The following is an 8,768-nucleotide window of genomic DNA, read 5'->3' as shown; positions in this document are numbered from 1 at the left end:
TATAATGATATAATCATTAAAACCTTAGTTTGAATTTATATTAAAAAATTCAATTAAAATCTATTTTTAAATAATAAAACAAATTTAATATAAATATTTTATAATAGGAACTTCTATAAATTAAAAAATATAGTAAAAATATCTTAATAAATATTTGCTTTTATTAATTCAAAAACTTCTACCTTTTAAAATAACAATATCTTTCGTTTAAACACGAACGATTTAATAATAAAATTTTAAATTAAAATAAAAAATATTACAATGTAAGATTAATATTTTAAATGGAAATACCTTTAAAATATGTGAAGGAGGAGGCCAAGAAAAGTAGACATGGAAGAAAAACGCCGAGAGACATATACAAGTTTCCCTCCATTAAACATTACGTCTCTGCACATGGGATTTGTATACTGTATATCTCGTATACTTACATCTAAAACATCTTTTTCTTCGGTTGCTTTCTTTCAAACACCACGATTCGCATCGTAATAATAATATATTTCAATTTAAGATAGATTTCTGCATTATTTTCTTTAATGATAAAATATTGTTAAAGGCATTTTATTGGCAACTAAAAATAACAATAATTTCTAATTTAAATTGTTTGTCGGTAGTTGAATAAAAGTCACTTCAAAGAACGATTGATTATAAGGCATTTGAAAAATTAGAATATTTATAAACAAAATCTAATTCATTAGTGTTTAGCAAGTAAAAAATAAAATAGAATAAAAAATTTATCTTGTTATAAATTTTTAACGGCCAAATATATTACATTATCGTAATAAGCGAAGGATGGAAAGTTATTTTTAGTATTTTAATATTTTGTTAAGTGTCCATCATTTTTAAAATGCATTGAATTTTTTCATATTAAAATAAAATAAAATATGAAAAATGTATATATGTAGAAAATTATATGCTATAATATATACGATTATAAAGTTTAACGGTATCAGTGAAACTTGATCTAGATATTTTTCCTCTATAGATGAATGTTATACTCTACAATGCACAGGTAAACACAAATTTAAATACAATTCTTAGGAAAATAAATGGATAAATTAAGTAAACAAGATTTTCTATTAAAATAAATCAGTTTCTACGATATATCTACGAACAAATTTTTACACATAATTAATAGAAGAAATAAACAAAACTATAATATTATATTTATTTATTTCTGAGTTATCTGCAATATCTTCCTCAATTGATCGTTTGAAATGCTACCGTGTACAGTATCTAGTCATCCTTAGTTAAAATATTTTAGCAACATATCTTACTGGATAACACAGGAACATTTATATTTATAGCAACTTTATATTGGCTATCCTCTCTCTTCCAAGATTATTGTATTCACTTACGATCTCTTCTCTGGCACCGAATATGTAGTCCATATCTATATATATAAGATATATGGTCTATGTATGGTTTATATATACTGTGTACATACATATATATATATTCATATAAACCATGTAAAATTTTCAAGTTGTATTTATTAAATTATGAGATTATATAAATTAAATGTTACTTTGAATTTAAGAATAAAAACTAATAATAAAAATAAATTAAAATAGTCAAATTACATTATCATTAATTTAAATGATTATAATTATAAAAATTAGATTATTATTTAATTTTAGAATATTAAGTTCTTTAATATTTAATCATTTTATAAACAAAAAAGCAATTTTTGTTGATGATAAAGAAAATTTTTCCATAAAATATGTTTATCGTTATTACCGAGTTGTTGTTTTCTTATGCTGATTTCCTACTTTTTCTTATTGTTTAATATAAAAAATTCTATAATATAAATTTCATCAACAATGTCGTCGAGTGAGGAACAAGATAGATTCCTCGGAGCCGGAGAAAACCTAGGGGGCCTTAATGGTTCCTATCCAATAAATTAATGTTATTTTTACTAATAAAGAATAACGTCTTTAGGACTACTTTTTATTAAAAAAAAAAAACAGTCTAAGTATTTCATTTGTCCAGAAAAAAAAAAAATGGTAAAAGTGCACGGTCTATTCCCGGGCCGCATACAAACTCTCGACGACCCTGATTATCAATACACAAACTTCCGATATAAAAACAGAATTCAAATGTTAAACAAGTGACATTTCTATATTAATTAGGTCTATGCATTTAAAAAAAAGCTACATTATTAATTCAAATAATTTTAGTGAATGCCATTATTAATAAATCACTAAATTTAATTTTCTTTACATTTTGAGGTAAAAACATTACAAATACTTTAAAAATCTTAAAATTGTCATTTAAATGCTTTTTTAGAAAAGAGCAAAATAAAGGGAAAAAATAAATCAATGCTTAAACAAAGAAAAAAACTGATCATTAGAATAAGAAAACGATCATATGATGTTACAGGAATGTTAAAAACTAAACCATTTGTAAGAGAAGTCGAGAGCATAAACAAAAAGTAAATATTTGTTTTGTGGTAAAGAAAAGATCTCCGACAAACCATAACAGAATAGGTAAATGACACAAAAAAAAATAACTATCGATTACAAGAATAAAATTCATACATGACTATAAAATAAAATAATAGACTTATTTTGAATAAGTGGAATTTAAATAGAAGAGGAAACTGCCTGTCTACAAATATTTAATGCATATAACGAGAAAATAAAAGCACCCGACGTAAATGAGGACGGAAAAATTATTCGTGCTTTAAAAATATAATGTTAATAATGCATTAATTACAGACTAAACAGATTGCAGCTGTTAATGAATAAATTATACAAAACATCTGTAAAATGAATTTAATGCCATCAAATAAAAAAGTTTAATCAGATACGTATATAAAATATTTGCTATAAAATTTAAAAATGATGCCCGTTCTGAAAAATGAAGAGTTTCATAAAGAGAAACAGTAAAAAAAAAAAAAAAAATTTGTCAATGTAAAAAGACGAACAAATATTAATAAAAACAGTTACAAAATAATAAAGTTCCAAATTGCTACTCTTACGTAGTCTACGAAGCGTAAATATAATATATCAGATTGTTAAAGTAGTTAGTTACTCAAAAAAGAAAAAAAGAATTGTCAGCATACTGGCACAATTAATTGTTACACGCAATAAATCAAAAATGAAACTTTATTTACATTAAGTTATAAATTTCGTTAAGTGAAAAACAGAAATACAAAATGTAATAAGTGACGAGCGGACTAAACGTTCGCTTATAAGTAAACAGAGGAAATAAAGCAAGAGAATAAATAGAGAAGATGCTGAGTGGCTTTCAAATTATTCTATGAATTTACAAGTATTTATTTTTAAAGCGTTATAATTTTTTTCTAACTTCTTATAAAATAAAATATAGAAATATTTCTTTTTTGTAATTTAAAAGATAATTCTATCTATACATTACAAGACTCAAATGCTGTTCCGCTTCCGTATTCAGGAGTCCAGAGAATTCGTAAATATAGTTATATATAAACAGTCAAATATAGAACAGTTACATAAATAACTGCAAGACTCATCGTGAAATTTGTGACAAGTCGAAAAGACCGCTCACAAATACCTATAATGAGATAGAAAATCGACGAACAACTTAAATAAATAGTAATCAATTAAGTAAACTAATAACATACAATTACATCTAATCGAAAATTAAATAACATGATACTCGGGAATGTGAAATAATATTAATAAAAGAATACAAAATAAATTAAACTTATTTCGTCATTCGTCATGTAAGCTATTTACATATGATGTAGTTAGATATATAATTATGTTACAAGAGAAATTTTATATGTAATTATCACTTGTTTCCATATTTTTATAGAGTTTGTTTTAATTTTTAACTTNCTAGTAAAAACTATGCTATAATTTAAAAAATTTTTCTTTTTATTTTTATTTTGAAGGAAAAAACAGTACGGGTGTTTCATAATAATAATGGCAATGTAATGCTATACATCCACTTTAAAACAATAAAGTTACATTTAAAAAAGAAACTCAGAATTTATAATGCGATATTCAACGAATAATTTAATAAGGTTATTTTTAATATCTAAGGATTTTATTCATATTTTATTTATATTTTTTCGTTGAGGTTAGTCTAGCAAAACGTTACGAAGGAACAAGTGTATTACATCATACACGTCTTTTATTAAAAAAATTCGGCATTTACAATAGGAAAGAGATACTTTAAAAGCAAAATTCCCGACGATTTTTTTTAGTTTTTAATGATAAATAAAATTTCATTTTATTATATCTTCAGTTACAATTTTAAAAAATTCAACCCATTTCATTGCATTATGTGTTAAAAGATTACTACAGGCAGAGCATCTGCTACGTATCACGGAATGATAAAATTCTACGTTAAATTATCTCACGCTGATTACATAATTGTCATTATTATTAAAAATTAATCGTATTTAAACTATAGATATATAAGATTATGAGAAAGTAATAATAATATTCGAAAGAAAATTTAATCATTACACTTATCAAGTAATCACTGATCTTGATACCCAAACATATTAATATCGATAAATTTTATATTTAATCTTATCCAGATAATTTTTCTTTTACTATCCACTCGAAATGAATTCTTGTAGATATCAGCCAATTTGCAGCAACAGTATGAGCTTTACATTCCGATAAATTGCATATTTTAGTAATGCAATTTCTTATCTTTCCTTTTCGTCCCTGCAAAGGAACATCTCAGGAAATCGGTAATATCATTTTTTTCCTGGATTTTGAACGATGACTTCTTTAAATTCGTTCAACGTTTCCGACAGTTACCTGACTGCAACAATGTCCACTTTTTTCCGATCTTCAATCATAGTTTCTGTTATGACAATCAACATAGGCGATTGTGTGTCGGATCTACAGATAAAACAAACCATATCTCTTATCCTCTGCTTCAACCAGAAGTCCATTTATCCTGAAGAATTGCTACTGACACATAAAGTATTACTTTCCTCGCTGTAGTTGATTTTATACTCGTTCAAGTTACTTATCTTGACGTTTTTCTTACTCAAGTTTATAATTAATATCCGTTAATAGAAATATAACAAGATTTGGCAGAAATGTTTTTCTGTCAGCTCAGTTGATATTGCTCTCGAATTTATATTTTATCATTGTTCTGTTTTCCCAAACATAGTTTAATGACCAGAAAGTTGCCTAAACTTCCAATTTTATCATCAAGCGTTTAATATCCGCAATAAATTCGATTTAATGGGAGAAGAATAGCTCGTTAAAGTTGGTCTGCACAATTACATCCAATGGTAAAACGAGTTAAAACTGTGGGAAAAGAAATTTTCAAAATAAAATTCACTCTTATTTTCCGAACAGACATTCGCATTTTGGAAAGTTATATCTGTTCTATTGAACACTTCAACCCATCTCGAGTTTTAAAGCTTTATATCAAACTTATTCTAGGATGGTGTTCATTGAAAAGAATCATTTTTATCTTCTTACCAGTAAATTTGACACCAAGTTTGAAATCCGTGCAGTTTTTCTCTTTCTTTTTTGCCTTAAAGAAAGAGAATAATTTTAAGGCAGATTATTGCAATTTATTATTACTTATAAATGAAATATTTTCTCATCTAATCCTTACAAATTATTTACTATTATTAATTGTTGTGTTAAGAAGATTAAGAAGAAAATCATTTCGATAAGTATTCTTTTTATTATTAAATAGAAAAAAATCTTTTCATTCAAAATGATTTTTTAATTTTATGTAAAACTGGTTGAGATTTTGCACTGATATATACTAATTACGTTGAGTTTAATTAGCTTCTTCACATGGTCAATAAAAGTCATGTTCCTTTGACATAGTCCAGCCTCAACACATATCTCAAACAAACGTGGTCATACAAGGGATGATAAATGAAAAGATATATACTGTAATACACATACAGACCATCTAATTAAAGATCCAATATATTTCTATAACAAATAGAATTTTCATTAAAGCACTAAAGAAATTCAAACTCGATAAAGATTCTAATATCGGATCATCATCTGTACCTTATATCGATTGGATGTTTGTTTATGGATATTACATATAGATTCGCATTTCCTAGGAACCACTCGAAGAAAACGGAAGAAATCCATTTATAGAAGTAGCTTATAACTATTACCAAGTTTATCTAGATTCAGCTTATACAAATAAAAATTCAAGCAGAAACATTAATATTTCCTTAGATTAACTGAAGTTTGTTGATACAGACAAACAAACTGGCGCGATGGAAGTCAAGAACCGCATCGAATATTGTTTATATAACGATAATCCGTTTAGTTCTATTTTGCTTTAAAAAATAAAATATACAGCTCGTGTATAATTAATGTTTCCGTTCAAAAGCAAATGCTTAATTAAAATTAACCTTTACAAATTTCTTATGAATGTTTATAAATGGAGTGTTTACCTTCGATGAATAGTATTTTATTCTCTGTTTTTATGAAAAAATATCTTCTGAAGATTCGAAATAAACTTAAATACGACAAAGGAAAAAAATCTATAAATAATAATGAATTCATTAACGAAAGAAAATAATTATATAAAATAAGGATTTTAATAGACGAAAGCTATTGTTATATATAAGTAGAAATCTGCCACTAAAGCCTTTTAAGTTTTTTGCCCCATAAATAATAATTTTGACAGATTGAAAATGCGCTACAATTGCGATGCGTTAATTACGCGTAAGATAGGCAAGAAGAAGATGCAATTACTTACCCACTTCCAATAGAAAAGCAATTATTTTATGCGGGTTTCACATCTCCATTTGACTGAATAGCGAAGCAATATATTGTAATTCGGTGCCTCGACTGTCCTGCAGTACTTAGGATCGAAGTGCCGTTCTCCTCGCAACGCTACTGCAAGAGCTACGACTGTTGGTAGCGCCGCTCCGTGCCAGAACAGGTAAACGTGGCACGGGTCATACGCTCCAATTTGTCAATGGATCGCTTCAAAATATTCCCAACCTTGTTAGTCACTATAGAAAAAACTCGGCTTTTTTTCCCTCTTTTTAAAGATATTTTTTTTAAATTCTTACCGATATAAAGTATATCCTCATCTTTCATTCAAATTAAAACATTAAATATATTCGTGTTTCTTTCAGTTTTTTTACTTCATTTATATGATTATTTCTATTCATTATTCTTTCAAATGATACTAATTCTAGTTTATAAATTAATAAATCAAGTAGTTACTTCGATAGTTTTTAAGTAGTATTTTAAAAGTAATTTTTAATACAGTATATTTTTCTTACAACAATAAATGCAAAAATATTTATCATAGAAATTCTTAATCGAAAACATTTTTAATAATAGAAATCTTTTAAATTCATTTTAACTTAATATTACCAATTAAAACGACGAAACGACAATTAAAATTCCAAAGATAAATTTTCTATTTATCTGAGTAGCCGAGGAATTATTAAAATTTAGTAGTTTATCCAATACTTTTCCGATATATTGATAACGAATGGAGAGTCGCGTGTTGGTTACTTTCAATTTCTGGCGCGAAAAAGCAGTCAGGCAGAACCTATCCAAGCGCAAGACCAAATAGATGCAGCAATTTGGGAGGATATCTTAATTCGAGCGAGATTGGTGAACCCGCCAAGCGATGCACTGTAGGTCAGTCAATTGTCAGCACACGGCAACCCAAATGTCTCTCGGTGGAGATGTTGCTGTTGCAGAATCGATCGGCTGATATTCTCCCAAGCTTCACCTAACACTAAAAACCAAAATATTATTATACTCGGCGAGGCGAAAGCATTTTTGATTTTCTGTCGAAAAGTCATTGCTGCCATCCATTTATAATGTGGTTTAATTAGTGACCACCTTTTGATTCGCCTTTGGTTTTTTTTTATAAATAAGACAATTTGTAAGATTTTGTTCTTAGCTTTTGTACGGTTGTCGGTACAAGCAATCAATTACTGGTTGAGTGACCATATTACAGAAATAGCTTGAAATTACGTAATACTTCATTTTTTCTATACAAGATGGAACTGAATAATCCAATTTTATCTCTAATTATAATAAATTATTGCAAATAATTCTAGAATTAGTTAATTATATAGAGTTTTTTAAAATAATTAATTAAATAAAATAATTTATTTTCTTTACTTAAAAGATATTAGTAACCAATCCATTTCTTCATCGTAATTTTTTAGGTTTTATTTTTTATTAAGTAATAAATATAATTAATTTCTTTCTAAAGAATATAATCTTCCAATCGGTAGCTAACGTATGTTTTGAAAACTGAAACTTTGTTAATATTTTAAATTAATAGACTACGTTTAAATTAAACATTTTTAAAACAATAAATCATTTCTGTATTTGTTACTGTTACTGCATTTTTTTAAAAGAAATAATAAGTTGAACGTCTACTTGAACTTATATGTATAGTACTAGCCTTACTTAAGCTTAACATTATACATTTTCTCTTTCTAATTCTTAAAAATCTTTCTAGAATTCAGAGATATTTATTCATAAGTAAATCGTCGTCCATTAAATCGTGTATTTTAACAAAGGCCCACAGTATAAATAATCTTCACCATTTCTACTGCATTAAATAAAGGAAAAAGTGTTTATAAAAATCAAAATTTCGACATTAAATTCTTATCGTGTATCTAAGAATTTTGAAAAAAGTCCATTTATTTAGCATTATAATTTTACTTTGTATTAACTCTTAAATGTCACCTAAGAATAAATTTTAATAGAATGATTGTTAGTATTTTATCGATCACATAATTATAAAATTATCTTTATTCGTATTATATTTTAAGAAGTTTTTCAAGGATATTT

The 8,768-nt window shown here is 26.2% G+C and overlaps 1 protein-coding gene across 2 annotated transcripts in view; it reads right to left on the bottom strand.

The window, feature by feature from the left end:
• The window catches only part of LOC111620290 (transient receptor potential-gamma protein-like), a 63,703-nt gene extending 56,881 nt beyond the window's left edge, over positions 1-6,822 (bottom strand). For both annotated transcript variants that reach the window (XM_023362194.1, XM_023362195.1), the window contains exon 1: positions 6,694-6,822. The gene's annotated coding sequence lies outside the window, so the exon portion shown is untranslated. The remainder of the gene's footprint in view (positions 1-6,693) is intronic.
• Positions 6,823-8,768: the final 1,946 nt, after the last annotated feature.

This window comes from Centruroides sculpturatus, unplaced genomic scaffold, assembly GCF_000671375.1.
Source record: "Centruroides sculpturatus isolate CEXI.00-Female unplaced genomic scaffold, Cexi_2.0 scaffold4, whole genome shotgun sequence".
NCBI lineage: Eukaryota > Metazoa > Arthropoda > Arachnida > Scorpiones > Buthidae > Centruroides > Centruroides sculpturatus.
Note: the sequence above shows the minus strand (reverse complement) of the source record. Positions and strands in the feature narration are given on the sequence as shown.